Here is a 23,734-nt window from a genome sequence, read left to right on the forward strand (position 1 = left end):
TGAAAATAATTATGGAATTAAATATTTATTTGCATAAAACAGCGGTTCCCAAACTGTGCGCTGCAGAATATTTTAAATTTTCGAAAGAAACACAGCGATACTCGACATCTTCAAGCTCGTGACTACTGAATACGGTGCTGTTTCTTGAATTTTGTCTATCTTTTGAACTCATCTGACCGTTTGGTCTTCCCGGAGTATAAACAGAAAATTTAATTTAATTTTAATCTGTCGGACACAGCGCAAACTACTATCTCGAGGTAGTTCACAGTTTGTTTCAACATTTCTTATTAGGTTGTTTGGTCCTAACTACTTAATAAACGGAACTGTCAGGTTTTTCTTTTGGTCTGGGTGCGCCGTGAAAAAATTACTGAGACACTAAGGGCGCTATGAACCGAGAAAGTTTGGGAACCTCTGATCTGACATAAAATACATAATGTTACTGAAATATTTGAACTGAAATTTGTTACTGAAATATTTGAACAGAGTCGATTTTCTCTCTTTTCATCAATCAATTTCCGATAGCCGACAACAATCTTCTCTGGGCCCTGGCGAAATAAATATCGCAGAGAACCACAAATCTTTTGTTTGAGGTTCTCCGCGATACGAAAGATCATCAAGTTCTTTTACCGTTAATTCCACCCAGGGGCTCACATCTCGTGAGTATTGGCTTGGTACAACCGGGGTCCTGAGCTGGATATCATCATTCTTCTCTTTCTTGGAGATTCCTTTCTACTTCTCTCTCTCTCTCTCTTTCACTCTTTTTCTGGGTAACTCGGAAATTTTTTTTTTTTTTTTTTTTGGCTAGTGCAGCATGAGCCTCAGGCTTCCTTGCACCAATGGTTAATAATAATCTCCTTCACGGTAACATTTTTATCTGACTGATTTAAGAATTAGAATTTTTAAATGCAAGTCTGCATTGACTTTATTAGCGGGAGATAAGTAACACGTCTTCTTCCGATGGCTGATGGAACACACTGATGCGGGCAGTAGGCAAACGTTTGTTTATTGACCGTCCGACGGGCGATTCAAATCTTTTTCAACTATCACATAAAAAAAAAAAAAAAAAAGATCGCGTTAACTGGAAATTTGCATCGTGTAAAGTGGTATAATATTTTCAAATAGCGGTAACTGAAAGGCGCGTTAATCGAACTCGCCTCATGCGAGGCCTGGCTGTATGTATATATATATCCTTATACGGGCGCAATACCATTCTCGGCACTATCTTTTTAAATTACGAATCACGTGCTATTTGGGATTCAGTAACGGCCGTATGCGTGTCTGGAGACATACCGGGACAGAGGTAATCCAGCCTGCATCAAGGCGTATCATAGTGTCCCAATACCTGGAATCACAGTGTAGGGAGCCATCAGTTACCATAGCCTTTCACCACTGATGGCATGTTATCGGCAAGACATTGATTATGTTGAACCATTCTAAGACCAGTACTTCTGCCCTTTTTTATGCTCCATCTCAGTGGCTATTTTCCGGCAGGACAATATCGACCTACACACGGGTCTCAATACATGAGACTGTTGTTATAACTCTACTGTGAGGAAAAGGCCTGAGTTCGATCCATGGGATAGGAGGAACTTTTAAGGGCTTCTTTCACACCGTGTTCGAGCAACTTGATCTCTTAAGACGATCGCATAGTCTTCCCTATCGGCAACTTGAATTTTTAATTCTGCAAGACGGACAAACTAACCTTAGAGTATATTCTTAATACAATCATGCTGATCACACGTGACATGCTCAACAATCGCGACATCCACTTAGTATTTGTAGGTTTTATCGTTATTTTATAGCAAATGGAATTGGCCAGGAAGCATATCGTCAGAGTCCTAACGTTTTGAAGAAGTCATTGACTATTTCTTCTTTAATACTTAAAATTAAATTAAAATATAAAATAATATGCTCGCCCAACCCCTGAAAATAATAATTATTATTATTATTATTTTTTTTTTTTTTTGATTTGATAGTTGTTGCGCATCGGCTTCTGTGGCCATATTGCACCTCCCAAGGTTTTTGCAGTACTTTGATCCAAGCCCGAGGCGAGAATCGAACCCGCGACCTTTGGGTTGCCGGGCAGGTACTTTACCCACTCGGCTAGCCCGGTCGGCCGAAAATAATTATATACGAGTAATTAGTAGTAAGGACGCCAAAACATTCTAAGATCAAAGTAATATGCGATGAAACACATTATCCTTACTACTAATTATTCGTATATAATTACAATAGTATCTTACTATTGTATTTATAAAAATTATGAAAAGAACAATATCGTGTTAATTTGTCCTGAGTGTAAAAGGAAATCTAGTCACGTTCCTTCCTCCAAAAATCCCAGTAAAATTAGTTTAGTACGGTAAGGATACTCACGAGGCTGCAACAAATGAACAGATCATTCCCAATTCGATGTTACATCTAACTGATCCCCCTTTAGTTGATTGTCAGAAATACACGACTAGCAGGCTTTACAGGGAAGAAACTGCCAACAAGTTTCAAAACAATAAAATGAACGAACAGTTATAGGCAAATGTGAACATTCGAAAACCCATCAGTCAACATCAAAAGCAAAAGCAAACCAAAGATAGAATTTGGACTATTCTCCTAGTTTTATTTTAAGCCCGCTTCGTTGTATTTTAATTTAATACTTTCTAGACATATCGCAGCTTTTTGAAGCTGACCCCTTGCCTCGGATGTGACGAACTTGCCTGTATATTTATGGCAATAAATGATTTATTTATTTTATTACAACTTTAGGAAAAAAAAAAGAACTTCTTATACAAGGACTCTAGGGCCCTGTATATGAAGGAAGTCTAAGTCAATGTAAGTTGATAAACAAAGAAATGCATAAAATCAGGAACATTATGAAATGTTCCTGTAGAGGCCAGACGAAGCCGAATTGTCAAGCGCGAGTACAAAATCATGCACGTTTTAATGGACTGTGGTTCAAGCTCACATGACTGCTAAATGCAGTTTACAATTGAATTCACTGTTGAAATTTCAGAATAACTGAAAACTCTTCTGACCTAGTGATCATGCCAGAGCACAAAACAGAAAATTATGAAATGAAACCTTGAATTTTTCAAACAGTGCATTCTAACCTTTACTTTCTGGAACTTGTTCACTCTAGTTATATTTCAGTGATGCTGCGGTTTCACCACTTACAGTTAATTTTAACATTCTTCTTTGATTGTTTTAATTTGAATCTGTGTGCGTCCATGTTTATATGGAGCAGGGTTGGTCTCTCCATTGAACAAAAACTTCAGCTCACTAATAAGCGCGAAAGAGCTGTTAAAGTGTCAACGTTAATGAGTCTCTATTGAACTGCACGAAACAACAAGGAGACCCGCACTCGCTGATTCTCAAAATTTACGTAGGAGAATTTGTAAGAAGGTAAATCAAGAGAAATGAGTTATTTTGTCTTTTCCAAAAATTATATGTCCGAATTAAATTTGTGTTTTCCTATGTGAAAATGTCTCTACTACGACATTCTGAGAACCATTACACGTAGAACCGTGTATTATTTTTCTATTATGAAACAACAGGAATTACCTTTATTTTAGATATAGGAAGCTTCTTTTACAACTAACTCTCCTGGTCCAACGCGCTAATAATAATTCTTTGGGAAGGCGATATCAATTTTACAAAACACGTGGGACACCTTCCCCACTGTCAGAACCGTAGCGTTCAGACCCCTACGGTTCTGACAGTGGGGAAGATGTCCCACGTGTTTTGTAAAATTGATATCGCCTTCCCAAAGAATTATTAGCGCGTTGGACCAGGAGAGTTAGTTGGAAAAGAAGCTTCCTATATCTAAAATAAAGGTAATCCCTGTTGTTTCATAATATAATAGAATATAGGAATTATCGGGCACTTAATAGCTCTCTTTATCAAATTCTTTTCCTAGTACTGGCCACCTGTTCCTGAAAAGCGATAATTTTTAACTCGTTTTTAAGCTTTATTTATAATTTAAAAGTTTAAATTGTATCAGAATATACTGAATACTACTGCTCTGTTGCGCTATATATCAAATGGGCATACATCAATTCATGGTGAGAAAGGATGGTTGCAGGATAGATGTGTGGAAGTTTGCCTTGAGCCAGAGGGTGGTTAATTGTTGGAACAGAGGCTTCCATCTATTATTGTGGAAGTGGAGGGGTTGAATAAATTCAAGAAAAGAACTACACAAATTCTTGGAGGATATGGATGGGTGAACTGTGTAGGCTGTTTTTTTTTTTTTTTTTTTTTATTTGAAGCGAAACTTCTTTAGGCGCGCACCAGGTAATTTTCAGATGGGAGTAACTTGCGTTCGTCGATTGACAAAAAAGGCGAAGAAAATGCGACCACTGCCATAAGTAAACGCATTACACGCTCCCTGAACAGCCAGCTATTTACTACGCAAAATGCCCCAGTTCTCATGCGATCACCTAAGTTAAGCAGCGTTGGGCTCCGTTAGTAATTGGTAGGTACCGACTTGTGAAAATCCGTATAATTGATTTTTTTCTTTTGTTAACCTGTGGAAAATTTACGTATCATTTAATTTTGTTAATTGGTAAGGTAATAAAGTGTAAATCTATGTTTTATATCTTTACTTTTATAGCATATGGATAATATTCTTCCTATTTTCGCTTATTAGACTCGCCGTTAATAGAACTAAAATTGAATTCGTAAACATGATCAAAATTACTGTCGCTTACTACATATCTTATAGTGAACGGTATTTTGTTATGGAGTGTCCATCGTAAAGTAATTTGATCGTACAGTGAACCAAACGTAAAGCGCGGGGGAACCACTGTAGTGAGTGTTGTAAGGCGTATAGCACACGTACAATGCTTCCGTGGATTGACAAAAATCGCAAAGAAAATGCGACACAAAATTATTCATCTCCCCCACCATTGTACCACCCCGTAACCGGCACGAGCAACGCATGACCCAATCAGTACCCTTCCTGAATTGCGTCATACTATTTCCTTCATCATTCTCGACCGTATTTAATATACGGTCGAGAATGATATATATTTAATAAAAAAAAAATTTCGACGGAAAAGAATTTATTATTCAAAATGCCGAAGAATAATAGTGGACGTTATACGGTGTACAGAGCACGTATATGTTCAATGCGACCACCTCCATTGAGTACAAAGGAGAGATCTAAGCTATTTTCGACAGCGGAAAAAATTATAGCGTGCGATGGAGTTGAACAAAGAAGCTGGAGAAGGTTCATCCATATCTTCATAGTACTCGTACATCTTCCCAGAAATGTTAGAAGTGAATATGGAAGGAGTCATGGAAGCTGATACTGCAAACGAAAACTATGAAGAGTCCTAGAAGGCAAGTCATAAACGAAAAGGGAAGAAGCCAAAACCCACTGCCAGAAGTATTCCAGAATATCGTTCAACACGTAGCGGGTGTAAGCAACAGGATTTCAAGGAACACCGAAGCATCCACGCACAGTTTAAACGTACATTCCTGGATAATGATTTCGGTTCAGTCTGTTCCGTGTGTTTGGTTCAAGAACCATGTGAAGATTGTAGCAGCTCGAGATCACGCTCTTCTTCAAACATCATTTCCAAATGAGGAAGTAAGTCAAATGGCGTGTAACAGCTGTCGTGGCTTTCTCAAGAACAAAGTGATTCCGGCTCTATCGAAGTCAAATGGTTTTAAATATCATCCAATGCCACAGCACTTGCCGAAACTAGATTTGGTAACGGAACATCTCATATCAACAAGGCTCCCATTCTTGCAGATTCGTTGCCCGCGGCATTCATACGTTCAATACGGGATCCTCGGTCAAGTGATAAATGTTCGCCTAAAGAAGTTTCACTTAACTTCCTCTATTCGTGCTCGGCGCGAACACATTTTTTTTTTTTTTTTTTTTTTTTTTTGGTTGATGCTGCAAAAGTTTGCTTTCTTGCATGACTGCAACTTATAATTACATTTAATAATAATATGTGAATTTGGTGCGGTGGTTCTTCATCTACCGCACCAAATATATTTATTTGGATCTGAGACAACAACTCCTCCTCCAAAGCAACTTGCCTGCTCTCCAGCCCCTACACTTGTTGATTGAAACTAATGAAATCTTCAATATCTTCATACACTATTGTACACTCTTTTCAAGAGGAAGAGACACCTTATGACTGCTGCTGCTCCTGCTGTCTCACTAGGTTTCTCTTGTGTGCAACCTCTTCGAACTTGGGACAATACTCAGGCAAACCCCGACCTGGGGTAAGAATTTCTAATATTCCTGCTGATGCACTCACTGCTATGCAAGAGGTTCTCCTCTGGTAGTCTGCTAACCCTTAGCAGTAGTAGTAAAAAAAAAGGAAAGAGAGAATATAAAAAGGGAGAAAAAATAAATTTTTATTATTTAATGATTTATTTATTTCTATTTTTTTATTATTATTTTTTAAATTTTATTTTTTGTTTTTATTTCTATATTGGGACCTCCTTTCCTCGAGGTCCCAGCTTTTCCTCTTCCCTTTCTTACTTCCTTTCCTTTGTTCCATTTCATTTTTTGAGTTCTCTCTTTCCTTGCTCTGCTGGAGGGACTCGACTCCAACAGGCGTCCCTCTACTGACCTGGTCCGGCTCCTCGTGCCGAGGACGGATGCCGGAATGCCTCTTCCTGGTGACGGGGCCTTCCAGTAACTGAGAGGCCAGATGAACAAACATATCCACGGTATATGCACTACTCACACGCTCATCTGGCCTTGGCAGATTTTCTTTCTTCACAATGGCACATTCACACGGTTTTGTGGGGGACCACTGACAGATGTCCACTATGTCCACTATTTAATAATAATAATAAAATAAAACAAGGTCAACTGGCTAGAATGTGTACAATCGAATCCGTTAAGAAAAATTGCGCAAAATTTCTAGATGAAGCAAGTAATATCTATTCCATTTGTTCGAATCCTGTCGAAGACTGAAGAATTTCTTAAAGGCCTCTTCAATAGAAGCTCTAGTTAGCTGAACTCGGGAGGAGTAGATCAACCCCTTCCCATTGAGCTATTGAGGGTTAGTCATTTAAGACAGGACAGGGGTTTCGCCACTTGTCAATTGTTTAAAGAGTTCTAGGCTCAAATCACATTGATGACCGCAAGAATTTCTGAAGGTCTCTTCAACGGGAGTTAGCCGATCTCGGGCAGAGGAATAGGCCAAACTACAGTTTGAAATAATTTTTTGTCCACAATTTTTTGCTGGGGCCCGTCCAAGACTTTAATATTACATTTAAGTAATTAAATTTTAATAATCGGTAAAAGATTAATTTTTTATCTTAGTGATTCATTATATGTTAGAACTGACATGTTGCTTTTTAACCCTCACACCTACATTGGACTCATACACTTTTTACTGAGGCCTGAATTGTGCATACAAATGAAGGGGAAGCCATCATGCACTTTTTCTTGGGGCTCGCGTTAATTCTCGACGCTCTGACGGAGGATTCCCCAATGAGTTAGTCTGGTTTTTCCATCTGCTTAAAGTGCAAATCGACTCGTTGTGCTATGTTGCAGTTTTTCTGAACCGGTGGTATGCGTATGCTTAAGGGTATGCTTGAGAAGGCTGGGGTGGGAGACGCCAAAGCAACTGAAATTTTAAGAAAGACGATTTTTTTAAAAGTTTTATAGCCCTTTATTCTTTTTGTAGGTTTGTGGGAGAACTATCGAAATATTTCATTACACCTATGATTTAATTTTGGCCCTGGGCAGTTTAAAACCTAGGTTAGAAATTTTGATTTCTTCCAAATAAGCTCAAATTTCGTATTAAATTGATTATAATTTTTCTTGTAATTTTAATGATCATTGCTTATTTGCTGTTTATATAAAAATGCACGTATGTGTACGTATAATACATGTATGAATAAAAAAAACCAGACTTATTTTACATTCATATGATTTTTTTTAATCCTGTGTGCACAATCATAAGTACGATAACGATTTTATGACCATAGGAAAAAAAAATTTCCAACCAGCCAGTTACAAATAAGGGTTTTTTTGCATATATATTTTAAACTCATTATAATCATATAACAAAAAAAGGCTGAGAAATACTACTGTTAGACAGAATGTCACGATTTTGTGTACATATCAGTTAATAAAATTTGTACTTTGTTTTCAAAGTAAAAATTTTATATATTTTTCTTTTAAAAACGTTCTTTTAAAAAGTAAAATTTTATTTTTTTTTCACAGAAAAGAACGATATCTTCAACAAACGTCTAATCAAAGATTAAATACAGGATAATGTTCGACGTGAAGTGTTTAGTACGAAATTGGGAGGTGGGGGAGAATGATAATTCAAAGCTCTGAATGACCACATCCAGGGGTTCACAAACAAGGAATATTACGCGGATTTTTCTGAAGTAGCAAAGATATTATAGATTAAACAGGACACGTCATAAAGTAAGGTTAACATACACATATAATGATTAAATTCAGAAATGGGTTGGAATAACAAACCAATCAGATGCAAATTGATTATAATTTCTGGAGGAAAAATCTATAATATATATATATTATAGATTTATTAATCTGGCTGAACCGTTTGCACTCAGTCAGATTTTAAATGACAGAGACAATATGTCTAACGTTTTTAACTTTTCACAGTGTGAATTTATACATACGCTTATCTGAATTTATACTTTATATTTTGATATATATTTCTATAATTCGACGTGGTAACCTGTTTAGGTTACCAAATAGATTTTTGATGTGATTTTGTGTTATTTGACTTGGAGCATTGCTGCTTTAGTTGCAATGCGCCATAAAACACTAACTAACCAACCATCCTTTTTTTTTTTTTTATTATTATTATCTGTTTATTTCTCTTACGAGACACCCATAGACAGCACGTGGCTAGAGGGTGTGGTTACATTATTTCAGTATTTACAAGCATATTTACATGAACTTATTTACAATATTTGGAGATGACAAAACACAGAATATGTGTTAATGGATTAATTGTGAATGGTTGTTAAATGCTAAATATTATTACAGTATATATATTATTAAATTAGTCTTATTATATTTGTACCTGCCGGTACACATTACCAAATATTTCTGTCCTATACATTTTGCTGTACATAGTTTCTCTGGATCTATATTTAAATTATTAAAATAGTTCACAGTATTTGCTGGGAAAAATCTCCCCAGAGAGTCCAATTGAGTCAGTTGGCACTTGAGACTTGGTTCTTTTCTGTTTATTCTCGGTCGTGTCATCCGAGGGCGAGTGATCACGTTTCCCACTTTCGGCGCATCTGTTCTCTCCGTTAGTAGCTTTGCCAGAGTTAAGATGTTTCTGGTTGTGATGATATACTTCCACGGTGTGATGTCCAGATTGGCAGACAAGACCGCTCTTGAGATGGTAAACGGTTTCCCGGCGATCTTGTTTAGCCATCTCAGGACATAGACTACACCTATCTTGCCATAATGAGCACAATTCAATTAATAATCTCTCCCTCTCATTACCTTGTACATACCAAAATGGCCGCCTCATTACCTTGTACATACCACAACCAAAATGGCCGCCTTCTTACTCACACGTGCTGTTCATCGCTCCGTGAAAATGTGTCTGGATTATGCGTTTTAAGTTTAATATGGTAATTAAATTGTGTACTGAAGGATTTATCTACATCAGTGGATCACAGTGGTGAGATTTGTTTTCAGTTTTATTGGGTGAGATAGTGCATTTCAACTCGTTTTTAATTCAACGCTGGCAACAATGTGTCAGCTCACCATGGCGGCATTGTTCTAGCGTTGGAGAGAGTGGCATTCCACTTATTTCCCTGCCACCGCGGTTGAACTGCACTCTTGACTGGGGAGGGTGACCCCCTGTGTTATATATTGAATCACAATTTAACAGAAAGCTTTTGAGAACTAGAACCTGTAGTGTCTGCTAAGGAAAATATGTTTAATCTAAATTTTAAGCATTCGTATATTCCAGTTAATTAACAGTCGAAACCAACAGCAAGCTTAATGTTCATTCAACGCAGCCGAACCCAGTGATATTCTGCTTAAGGCAACACGTCACTTAAGCTCCTGGCAAGGTCAGGTGGCGACAGGGTTAGTGATTGTTTCTCCCCCACTCCCACCCACTGCTGCATACTTTCTCCTGTAGTCATCGAACGGAAGAAGTTCACTACCACTACTGAACAATGATTTCTAAATTTCTAATGTGCTTCCCCCACCACCCACCCCACGTGGAACCTAAAATGTTAAAGACACGATTGATAACCATGCACCATAGACAGAATTAACACCACCGTTGTACTTGTTGACCCAAAACCTACTAAAGGTAGTCCCAGCTCCCTGGTGTTATCCCCCCCCTCCTCAGTGACCTGCGGGGGTTAGCTGAAACTTTGACACGCCATATCTCGGCTTGGACTTGTGCTACGAACTTGTAGTCAACGCTATTTGCAATCTTGTGAATCACTTTCCACAACGATACGCATTACATTCGTTTATCTGGAATAGCTCGGTAATCCGAAGTTTGGTTCAAGATGCCACAAGAAACTGATAGCAACACCGCCCAAATAAACACTGCTCCGCAGGAAACAGCAGGCAGTACTCTATTGGAAACTGTGCAGCTTGAGTATACAGAGGAAACGAACTCCGCACCCAAGCGGAAAAATAATAAAAAACAGGTCGTCGAACAGAGTGACAGAGAGACAAGAAGCCAGCAAGGAACAAGAGGAAGTCAGAACATCCTCTGCTCTCAAGCAGAAAATACCAACAATGTAAAGGAGGACGAAAATAGCGAGTCGCTAGATCCGACTCTCCCAGAGGGGACGGTACTGGAAAAGACCCTCGCCCTCAGAACAACGTTAGAGAACCTTCTGAAAGATACCAGCAACAGAATAACTACTGGACTTCGAGGAAAAATAGTGTCCATCTGGACAAAGCTGGAGACAGTCCTACTACAAACCAACCTAGAGTGCGAAACAGCTAAAGCGAAACTGGAGGCCTTCCAATCCGTGGGAGCAGACCAAATGTCACAGCGCGCTCCCTCGTATGCGCAAGCACTGAGGACCCGACCGACTGCTGACCCAACTGCAACTGCGACTACAGCGATGAAACGCAGGACCCTCCTGCCAACACCACATTTGGTAATACTGCGCCCGACCTCCACAGACGAAAACAGTAGCAGCGAACAGGTCAAAAATCTAGTGGTCACAAAGTTGGCAGACGACTTCAGAGATACCAAAATAAAATCGGTAAGGAAGACCCGAAACGTAGGGATTATCATCGAGACTCAAACAAAAGAGGACGCAACAAAAATCCTACAAAATGAGAAGATTCAAACACTCGGACTTGAAGCCCTACACCCTAGACGCAAAGGACCTAGCATCAGAATATATAACCTCGACAATGATCTGACACCAACTGCTCTCCAGGAGGAACTGTATTACAGAAACCTCCAGCACGCACATCCGGAAGAAGAACCCGCCAACTTGATTATTCCCAAGTTCAAGACGAAAGCCAGAACAGGAAATGCTTGCCACTGGGTCGTCGAGTTGTCACCAGCGGCCTGGGTCACGCTTAGCCAGACCGACAGAGTGTTTATAAACTGGGGCAGTCACCGCTTTAGGGAACACGTTGCTGTCCCTAAGTGTTTCAGATGTTGCCGGTTTGGGCATACCACTCATACCTGTGCCCAAACCCAACCCACTTGTGGCCACTGTGCAGAACGTGGCCACGACTTCAACACGTGTCCGAATAAAGACAAGCCGCCGACCTGTGTAAATTGCAAATTCCATAAACTACCAGCAGAGCACTCAGTTAGGGATAACGAATGTCCAGTGTACTGTAAAGCAAAGAGCACTTTCCAAATGAGACTAGATTATGGCCACACGCCCTAAATCCTATAACATCAACAGGGTAAAATTCATACAACTGAACGCACAACGGTCCAAAATAGTAGCGGCGCAGCTCACAAAGAAGGCGAACGAGGCAAATCTCGACATATTCCTCCTCCAGGAGCCATATGCATATCGCAAGGAGGTCAGGGGTTACCCCCTGGCCTATAAGATAGTGCAGGATAACAGAGAAACACCCTGGGCTTGCATATTGATTCGGAATCCAAATATAACGGCAACAAAACTAACCAACTACTGCACATCCTGGGCTGCATGTGCCCATATTATCACGCCCCTGGGTGAATTTTATGCGGTATCGCTATACTGTCACCCAGGTGAAGATATACTACCAGTAACCAGATATCTGAGGAGCCTCCAGACAGACTTCCCAAACAGTAAAATTGTCGTGGGAGCGGATGTGAATTGCAGGTCCCCAGCGTGGTTCAGCGAGACCATGGATAGACGTGGAGTACAGAACGGGCAACAACTTGAAGACTACTTAGCAAATAGTCCGTACACAGTCCTCAACCGGCCAAACAATCTGGCAACGTTCTCTAGTTCGATGGGGGAGGCCACAATCGATGTCTCTCTGGCTACCAGATCCCTCGCTGGCCACCTAACATCGTGGACCGTCCAAGAAAGCTGGACCACGTCGGACCACAGGGCCATCACGTTTGAGCTCCAGCGCTCCCTTAGGCGACACCAAGCAGTGAGGCAGGCACAGCCAAGATATGCCATAGAGAAGGCGGATTGGCCACTCTTCCAAGCCACACTGACCACAGCAGCCCAATCGTTGAACATCATTGGACTCAGCCCGGATCAGCATCAGATGACGGTCGCTGGTCTCATCACTGAAGCTGCCAACACCTCTATCAAAAAGAAAAACCCAACCCCGGGGGCTGTACCCTGGTGGTCTCCAGAGCTACAGAGGCTTAGGCAGGAGGTGCACAGGAGAAGGAAACTCTTCCAGCGGGCAAGGCGCTCCCAGCCGGCAGCGGAAGTGGAGGCACTGAGACAGAACTTCCGAGATGCAAGGAACCTATACACGGCAACCATTCGCCAGCGTAAGATGCGCAGTTGGGAACACCTTGTTTCTACCACTGGGAATGATTCGTTCGTTATTTGGTTTTTAGGAGCATTAGCAACTAAGGCCATATTGCTCCGGGATATGCGGTGGTCATTCCTTGACCTTTCCGCATACTCCGTATTTGGTGGTGACGGGCTCGAACCCCGGTCTAATCAAGAAGACTGGGAATGATAACCCCTGGGGTGTGGTATACAGAGTAACCACAAACAAACTCCCCAGGGGTGAGACCATACCAGCGACGAGGACACGGCAGGGTACTTATACCCGGACCTGGCAGGAAACAATTATTAACATCATGGATACCATGTTTCAAGACCATCTTGCCCCCTCTACCCCAGAGCAGATAACCCTCTGTGCAGACAATGAAACCTACTACACGACTGCAACAGAAGAACCTTTCACCAAACTTGAACTGGAAACAGCTGCCATGAGGATTAGAAACAAGAAGTCTCCTGGTTCTGATCTTTTGGAGCCAGAGATTGTCAAGAAAGCCGTCGAAACCATTCCAGAGGTGCTTCTTAATCTATACAACCACTGCCTCAAAGAAGGCCTGTTCCCCCAGGCCTGGAAAACTGCAAACTTGTGCCTCATTCCCAAAAGTCCCAACAAACAACTGGACCTTCCGGGGTCATACAGACCCATAGCACTGTTATCAGTCCTGAGCAAGCTCTTTGAGCACTTATTAAGAAACAGAATAGGGATCCACTACACTGCAGCCGGCTTGCAGTCACCCCGACAATATGGATTTAGGAAGGGATGCTCAACCTTGGATGTCCTGGAAAATATTACAAATGCTGCAACTACCTCAGATCAGAAATACTTTCTGGTCATAGCAATAGACTTTGCTGGGGCGTTTGACACTTTATGGTGGCCAAGCGTCCTGGCCCGACTCCGGAAAGCCAACCTACCATCAAATCTGTATCAAGTCATCAAATCCTACCTGTCGAATAGGTTCGTGACAGTCAGAGCACCATATTGTTCAGTAACAAGAGAAGTATTCAGAGGATGCCCACAGGGCTCAATCCTGGGCCCACTCCTATGGAACTTGGTTCTAGATGGCTTTTTGAACCTGGAACTCGGCGACGTCGTTCCCCTAGCCTATGCGGATGATGTGGTTCTGATGCTGCCTGGGGGATCTAGGGCGCAACTGGAGAACATCGCCAACAGAGCAATAGAAACTCTAGAGGACTGGGCTAACAACAATAACTTGAAGATCTCATCCTCGAAGACAAGATCTATATTATTAAAAGGAGCCCTAGACACCAGACGACCCCCTCAAATCAAGATACAAGGTAACACAATCAAGCTTACCACCGAATTAAAGCACCTTGGAGTCGTACTAGACAAAAACCTGAGCTTTACACCACATATAGTGCACTTACGGAAGAAAATTAGAGGATACTCCGCACTTTTTGCGCGAATCACACGCAAGGAATGGGGTTTGAGGCGGAAAACCCTCAGCCTCTACTATAAAGCTATTTTCCTGCCAGCGATTACATATGCTTCTGGAATATGGTATCGCAAGGCTACCACTGCAGTGAACCGGAAAAAATTGGAGACTACACAGCGACACATACTCTTAACCATCTCGAGAGCATGTAACACTGTAAGTACCCACGCACTCCAGGCTCTAACGGGATCCCTCCCTCTGGACCTGGAGATTGTTAAGCATGGGCTACTCTATCAACTGACCAAAGGCAGAACGGCAACATGCCTCGACTACACCATAGATCTGTCAAATGATCCCAAAGTAGAAAGGAGCCGTCTCTCCGCTTACCTCCAACAAACTTGGCAGGCCCGCTGGGAGACCTCCAGCAAAGGTGCAATAACTAGAAAATTTCTACCCAACATACGGCTGGTATACCCGAATTATCCACCGTGGCTCTCACCAGGACTCTACACCACCTACCTGCTGACGGGACACGGGGCCATTAGAGACAAACTACAAGGATTTGGACTGAGTGATACACCGTTCTGCCTCTGTGGTGAACGTGAAACGTGGGAGCACCTAATGTACAGTTGCCCACTATATGAGGACCTCTATTGCAGGTTCATTACTAGAACACAGCTTAACCTCCGTAATCAAGAAGACCTCGCCATAACTGAAGTTGACACATACAAGGCATTCGCGCAGCTGGCCCAGGACCTCTTCACAAGGAGAAGGACGCTCCCACAGCCTCAACCACTGCAGTAAACAACCATGCCGTGCAGGCCAGCAGAATGTCTACACAACCACAGAAACCTTCCCAGATACTACCATGCAAGGGCTCAGAGAAATGATTGCAGCACATTGCTGCCACCTAGCCATATGGCGATCTGGGCTGGCAACCTTGACCAGCCTGCTTTCACTCCTATTCCTTGGCAGGGGGGGGAGATGGCTCGCTGTCTTCTCCTCCTCCTGCCATCCCCCTTTCCCTCTGGTGGGGCATGGGCATGCCCCACTGACTGCAGGGGCCATCTACCCTATCGGCCCCTTACTTCTCTTTCTTCCCCCCAGCCTTCAGTCTCCCTACCCTTCTCTTTGACTATTCACCGCGAAAGCCCCACGCATCCAAATTTAAATTAGCACCAAAATTATTGCCCGCCCCATTAGGCCTCTAGAACTTGTCATTTTAGCGTACAATCCCATGGTAATTTCGGGGAACAAACCCCACATACCAACTTAATAGCGATTTTGCAATTATACCACCGCGATTATCTATCTTTTTTTTTTTTTTTTTCTATAGGACCCAGCCGCTGAAATCCCAGGAAATTAGGCGGCGGGACCTGCCAGAGTATAATAAATTTCAAGGTACACCTGGCCAGCCTCCTCGTTGGCATAGTACGGACAACGTCGGGTCTCATCAGGGGCTCGACGGCCAATAGGCCAGAAGAACAATGGGCACAACATACTACACAACACATGATCCACACACTTTTAAATCTCTGGTCTTGACAGAGTACTGTCCCTCGATACAGCGAACACTCGCGGAGATGGGAGAAATTCCTGGTGCCGTTTGACCCTCAACATACTTTGTACTTTGTACTTTGTACCTTGTACATACCATGGCTATACTGTGGACGTTAATGCACCACAAAAAAATGAAAAGACAAGGCTGCAAAAACACCTGATGCAAGTTTGGCAGGAGCGCTGGGCCAACTCAAATAAGGGAAATATCACCAGGAAATTCATTCCGAACATCGACAGGATGTACCCCAGTCCCCCAACTTGGTTTCAACCTGGCTTATACACCACCTATTTATTGACTGGTCAAGGGGCCTTTACAGCCAAGCTGGCAGCGCTGGGGATTGAGGTGGATCCGAGATGTGCCTGTGGGGAGCTTGAGTGCTGGGAGCACATTATGTATGATTGCACCCATTATGAGGACCTCAGGTGCAGACTGATCACTGCAATACACTACCTCCCCAAGAACTTGGAATCACATCTATTGGACTCACTTGAGGAATACAGGGAGCTAAAGGAATATGCCCAAAAACTATTTGGTAGGCGTAAAACATTGATAGCCATCTACACAAGATAAAAAAAAAAAAAAAAAAAAAAAAAACACAGAACATGCGTGGAGAGGACTCAAGGAGAACCTCGCCCAGGAACCTGCTTATTACTAATCATTTAAAACCAGCGATCGCAAGAATAACCCCATGGAGCTGCGGATCCTCCCATGATGAAGAGAACCACAGCCATAGCTAACAGACCAACAATGGACCTGACCAGTGTTCATAGCTGAGGAAAAATATGGCTACCAATGACAGAGAAGACCAACGAAGATAGAGAAACTCCAAGTTGCTGCCTCAACGGAGCCATATTGGCTCTATGCTCTGCACTCTCTTGTGCAGTGCAATTCTTTTACTCCCACACCCGGCAGGGGAGGGAGGCGGCGACGGCTTGCTGTCGCCTCTCTTCCCTGCCACACCATTTCTTCCCTCTGGTGGGGCATGGGCATGCCTCACTGAAAAAATTGGGGGTCACCTACCCTATCGACCCTCTTCTTCCTATTTCACCCACCAGCCTTCATTCTCCCCTCCCAGCACTTTTTCTTGCACAGCGTATAGCCCTACACGTCCAAATTTAAATACACCAAAAAATTTCGCCCAACCTTTTAGGCACTTCAGAAACAGGCTTTCAGCGTCAAACCCCATATTAGTGCTTTAATGTAAGTGATTTAAAATCAACCGCGGTCGTTCCAATTTTATTTTAGGTCCTAGCCACTAAAATCCCAGGAAAGTAAGTGGCAGGACCTACCAGAGTACAATTGACTCAATGGTAACACCCGGCTAGCCTCCATGTGGCGAGGTATGGACAACGTCTGGTCCCATTAGGGGCCTGGCGGCCAATAAGCCGGATAAACAATGGGCACAACATATAACACTACTCATGACCCACACACTTCTAAATCTCTGGCTTTGACAGGGTACTGTCACCGATACATAGAACATTCGCGGAGATGGGAGAAATCCCAGGAGCCGCTAGACCCTCAATATACCTCATACCTCTTTACATCTAGTTTAGTTTTATTTTTTGATATAGGAAGCTTCTTTTCCAACTCTCCTTGTCCAACTCGCTAATACTTCATGGGGAAGGCGATGTCAATTTTGCAAAACATTGTCATAAAGTTTGATTTTGGAGGTCTAAACGGGCTAATAATTAAGGATCGATTTTACATTTTGGTCCTGTGGCTGGAATTTTGAGTTAAATTTAGGGGTCTAATAATTGGGTAAGGGGCGGGGGTGGGGGTAGGGGTTGGGGTTATTCTCTACATTCCTTAAGTTGGACTAGAACTTTTCGGGGCATCATGTTCACAGGAAGAGAGTTACTCACAATTAATCCGAAACTTTTTTTCTTTCCTTATGTTGTAGTATTTGTTCTTCACGCATGCGTATAAGTGACCAATCGTCGGACAATAGGAATGGCCTACGGATATTGATTGAAGTTTCATGTAGTTTCATCTCTAAGGTTTCTGCAATGAGTAGTTTGTAGTAGTTGTGTTGAATATTTATAATTTTTGTTTCCGTAAAGCCGAAAGTATGTCTTTCATTTATTGCGTGGAACGAAAGTTCCGATGCATTTGAACGACCCGCCCGCACCGAAGCTTCGTGTTGTTTTGCTCGAAGCTGTGCCACTCCCATGGTGGATCCTACGTAGACAGCGTCACAATTTTTGCATGGTATACTGTATACGAGGTCATGCTGTGATTGGAATGTGGTGTTTGATGGCCGATTTCTGAAGAATGTGTATAGTTTGTTCATGGGTTTTGCTATGATTTTCATGTCGGTTCCCTTGCATATTTGGTTAAGTTTATTGTACCAGTGCTCGATATATGGGATGGTGATGAAATATATTTTTTTGGTCTTGTCGGATTTTTTTGCTATGTTTGTTGCGAGGTTGTTGTTATTTATTTTATCACGGGCTATTTTTTTTACTTTGTTTATATAGGTTAGAGGGTAACCCCTATTTGAGAATCTTCTTGTTAGTTCATTTATTTCAGTGGTTAGAGAAATCTGGGTGGAAGAATATTTATAGGCATTTTGAAATTGGTTCAGCATGACCGATTTTTTGTATGGTTGGGGGTGGTAACTGTGGAAATGTAGAAGCATCCCTTTATTAGTGGGTTTTCTGTATATGCTGAAATTTAGTTTTTGGTCTAATCTGTGTATGGTAAAATTAAGGAAATTTATGGAGTGGGATTCTGCTTCAGTTTCTAATTCAAATTTTAGTCTCTGATGGATGTTATTAAAAACCTGTAGAATATTGTTTATGGTCGAATGGTCTGTGATGATTAGGATGTCGTCCAGATATCTTCCGTAATATGTTACATATTACGGAAGATATCTGGACGACATCCTAATCATCACAGACCATTCGACCATAAACAATATTCTACAGGTTTTTAATAACATCCATCAGAGACTAAAATTTGAATTAGAAACTGAAGCAGAATCCCACTCCATAAATTTCCTTAATTTTACCATACACAGATTAGACCAAAAACTAAATTTCAGCATATACAGAAAACCCACTAATAAAGGGATGCTTCTACATTTCCACAGTTACCACCCCCAACCATACAAAAAATCGGTCATGCTGAACCAATTTCAAAATGCCTATAAATATTCTTCCACCCAGATTTCTCTAACCACTGAAATAAATGAACTAACAAGAAGATTCTCAAATAGGGGTTACCCTCTAACCTATATAAACAAAGTAAAAAAAATAGCCCGTGATAAAATAAATAACAACAACCTCGCAACAAACATAGCAAAAAAATCCGACAAGACCAAAAAAATATATTTCATCACCATCCCATATATCGAGCACTGGTACAATAAACTTAACCAAATATGCAAGGGAACCGACATGAAAATCATAGCAAAACCCATGAACAAACTATACACATTCTTCAGAAATCGGCCATCAAACACCACATTCCAATCACAGCATGACCTCGTATACAGTATACCATGCAAAAATTGTGACGCTGTCTACGTAGGATCCACCATGGGAGTGGCACAGCTTCGAGCAAAACAACACGAAGCTTCGGTGCGGGCGGGTCGTTCAAATGCATCGGAACTTTCGTTCCACGCAATAAATGAAAGACATACTTTCGGCTTTACGGAAACAAAAATTATAAATATTCAACACAACTACTACAAACTACTCATTGCAGAAACCTTAGAGATGAAACTACATGAAACTTCAATCAATATCCGTAGGCCATTCCTATTGTCCGACGATTGGTCACTTATACGCATGCGTGAAGAACAAATACTACAACATAAGGAAAGAAAAAAAGTTTCGGATTAATTGTGAGTAACTCTCTTCCTGTGAACATGATGCCCCGAAAAGTTCTAGTCCAACTTAAGGAATGTAGAGAATAACCCCAACCCCTACCCCCACCCCCGCCCCTTACCCAATTATTAGACCCCTAAATTTAACTCAAAATTCCAGCCACAGGACCAAAATGTAAAATCGATCCTTAATTATTAGCCCGTTTAGACCTCCAAAATCAAACTTTATGACAATGTTTTGCAAAATTGACATCGCCTTCCCCATGAAGTATTAGCGAGTTGGACAAGGAGAGTTGGAAAAGAAGCTTCCTATATCAAAAAATAAAGGTAAGCCCTGTTGATTCATAATATAATAGAATATAGGAATTATCGAGCACGTAATAGCTCTCTAGTATCAAATCTAGTTTAGTATATACCCGTTGCACATCAGGACAATACCCATGGACAAGATCCATGATACTGACTGAAATTTGTTTTTAGTATAAAACAGCATACCGTTCAACAGTACCAACAAATCAGCAGGAAGCCTGCAGGCAATCATTAGAAGTGCTTTAGCTGAACCAGTATATGTGATGCCCTCTTTATATCCAAAAGACAAAACCGCTGTGCTTTAAACATACTTTTGCACAACAGAATTCGGAACTTTATGCCCGCAAGCACTAGAAGCATAGGTCAAGATGGGGAACAAAGGGACGTTCATATAAGAAATTCAAAGATCGACCCTTAATTCGCCAATCCATCCAAATGACTCTTTTGAGCGTGGAGTAAGATATCTTAATTTTGTTCCTTAAACATTTCATGTGTTCTGTAAAATATAAACGCTCTTCCAGGTATAAACCAAGGTATCCCACCATTCTTACATATCTAAGGGAGACTCCATCTACCCTTAACAACAGACGCTATATTTAAACTCAATCTGAGCAGCATCTGCACAGTCTTATGTGAAATTTGCAACTTAAATTAGCTTCAATTTATGAGTGTACCGAACACATCTGAGGCAAGAGACTCAATTTGAGACCTTGAATTGCCAAATATCATTATAGCAAGATCATCGTAAGCCGCATACTGAACACTTTCTAAATGCTCATTTAAAAACCCAAAGCCCATGCATGTTCCAGGTAAAGGGCCCACCACTGAGACCCGAGGACATCCACGCAAAATTGACGTCTTATCTTATCTTAGTCGTCACTGAAACTTCTCTATTTATATATATTAGAAGAACAGAATATATATTATAAGAACATTGAACACGCCTAATTCTCGCCAAAACCCCCCCCACCCTGCACAAAGCCTGTCAAATTCTCCCTTGAAGTCCACAAAAACATCTACCAAGCTGTCTGTATATAGCATCCTCTGTACACTTTCCTTTTTTATATCCATATTGGATATATATACATATGGCCTCGGAGGACATGTTTATTTTCATTCAAAATCATCAAACTGCTGACACAACCTTTCATATATTTTGCCAATATAACCGAGAGGGTATTGACGAATTCGCTTTCTGCTGTTTCACGCATGTGTGTGTGTGTGTGTGTGTGTGTGTGTGTGTGTGTTGTCGTAGGATTTTAGGAGCATCGGTGACTAAGGCCTTATTGCTCCGTATATACTGTCTGTAAATTGAGTGTGTTCTGTGGTGGATTATCTGTTTGCTGGACGAAAAACCCGAGTTTCCAGGAGAAAAAGCCACGCTACTCTCGCTACATTGTGAAAAAGGCCCATAAAAATTCCTCAGATCATCGACAGGACTTGAACTGAGGTCTCTCTTCCACCAACTGTGTTACCAGCGCCCACGCTTGTATGTGTGCATTAAGTGCCAAAACAGCTAAGCTATGAGGCGTCAAATGTATTGTATCTGTCATTGTGTGCATTCTTTGGTCAGCTTTCTGGAGGAAAAACTCGAGTTCTCCGGAAGACAAATCATGCAACATTCGCCTGAGACTGACTAATTTAGCCTGTTATGAAAAAAAAAAAAAAAAAAAAACCATAGAAATTCCTCACGTCACTGACGGGATTCGAACTCACACTCTCCTTTGAGAGGATAGTTATTATAACCGCTATGCTACCCGCGAAGGCACGCTAATATGAGGACCAGAATATGGCGGACACACCATAGTCTATGGATTCATCCTTCCAGGAATCAACAATGCAGGCTGTTAGAGGATTTTAATGGTGTGCGGAGTTTAATGGTGTACTTTCGCGGTTCACGTTGAACCCGTTGATACAAGTGGAGTAATGTTTAGTGCCACAAGTTATCTAGAAATTGTTTTCCCACAAGGATAATGCAGCATATCACAATGCAAACACTGTACTGAACTAGTTTCGGGACCAACAGGACTGAATTCAGCTTATTGCTGTGGCTTCCCCAGCCTCCAGAACCAAATGCAACTGGGCATCTGTGGGATGAGATGGAATGAACTTTCCGGAATAGAGATCAGCAACTACAGTATTGAATTTGCAACAACTGTGGGAAATAATTTCACGGATGAACAAGCATTTCTATGGCACGTCTTCGACATTTCTTTGAATTCATGCCACGAGCTTATATACTCCCTATTAAGCAGGTGTACCCAATAAGGTGGCCACTCACAAGTTGTTTAATTCAGTGTAAATGAATTAAACTGATATTACACTGGCTTGTAAAGTGCTATAATATTATGTTTGAATGTATTTTCAAAACTCCCTTTTTATGGCGTATAGAATATATATTTCAATTTATACTCAACATTTATCATACAGTACAATTAATGTTAAATTCCCTATTATGCATGCCATTTCAATCAAGAAATACAGTAATCTAAAAAAAAAAAACCACGACTTATGAGAAAAAAACAATGATATCCCGCAGATTGGTTATTTATTTTTTAAATTCGTCCAAAAGCTCAATTAAGATGTTTTTAATGTGATTTTTTAGCATTTTAATTAGACTTTAAACATATCCTCGTATTCATAACTAAAAGAAATTGACGGCAAGAAAAGAACAAATGAACGCCGCAGGCTTTTAAGAACCTCCGTCACCTGCCACACCTAACACCTTCTGCAGCTCGATCCACAAAGAAAAGGAATAAAACAGAAATCCAGCTTCTCTCATATTAATCTTCCCCTCCCCCGCCCCTTAGAAGTTTCACTCCAGTTACCGACATATTACTAAAGTGTCGGCAGAACCCGAGAGGAAAGGTACCAGCTGCCGCACGTGCATCTATTGATTTCTCGCCAGTTCCGAAGAGTCGTAGCGTGTGGTTCATGAATAATTAAATCTCTCCAAAGTTTTTCTACTGCCTTCCCTTTACCTGCCGTTAGCGTCCTAAAACAAACCTGTCTCGATGACCTTGCTGACGTTACAAAGGTAAAAACCAGTAGACTGTCCAACGCCACCTAGTGATATAAGTCGAAAACAACAACTTTCACGTAGTTCGAAAAGAAAGCAAAAGTTTTTTTTTTCGCCTAAGACATTGGAAGCTTTGGATACAAATCAAAAGTCTGAAGAAACAACAGTTCTACTTACTTTTTCAGCATTAAAAAACTATCGGTATATAATTTAATGCACCAGAAATACAAAATGGAAAAATGAAAATAAGAAAAATAAAGTTCGTCAAATACGGCAGTTCAAATGAGAAATATCATTAAATCAGTTGAGTCGACTAAACACGTCATTAAACATTTGAAGCAAATCAGTTGGGTTGCTGTTTTAGGATAAAACCTCCAAGGCAGCTAAAGCCAAGAGACGTCAATATACCGAGTCTATAAATTATGGATATTTTATGGTAGTTTTATGTTTTGATGGATAAAATTCCCGAATTTCCGAGACAAAATGAAGCCACGAAATCTGTCCACTATCGACTACATTGAACACAATGTTAAAAAAAATAAGGAAAAGTCCTATCCTTTCTCATTTATTCCAAGGGGAATCAAATTCGGCCCTTTCTATGGCGTGAAAGAAAAGTGATCACAGCGCTATGCTAGATGCAAGTGAAGAAAACAAGAGTTCCGAAAATTATAACAATAAATTCT

The 23,734-nt window shown here is 41.1% G+C and overlaps 1 protein-coding gene across 2 annotated transcripts in view; it reads right to left on the reverse strand.

Annotated features, from left to right (window-relative positions):
- Window positions 1–23,734, reverse strand: part of LOC150087227 (tyrosine-protein kinase transmembrane receptor Ror2-like) — a 485,237-nt gene that overhangs the window by 24,018 nt on the left and 437,485 nt on the right. The gene's annotated exons all lie outside the window — the stretch shown is intronic.

This window comes from Mastigoproctus giganteus, chromosome 4, assembly GCF_048544385.1.
Source record: "Mastigoproctus giganteus isolate SK-2022 chromosome 4, ASM4854438v1, whole genome shotgun sequence".
In the NCBI taxonomy this organism is placed as follows: Eukaryota; Metazoa; Arthropoda; class Arachnida; order Uropygi; family Thelyphonidae; genus Mastigoproctus; species Mastigoproctus giganteus.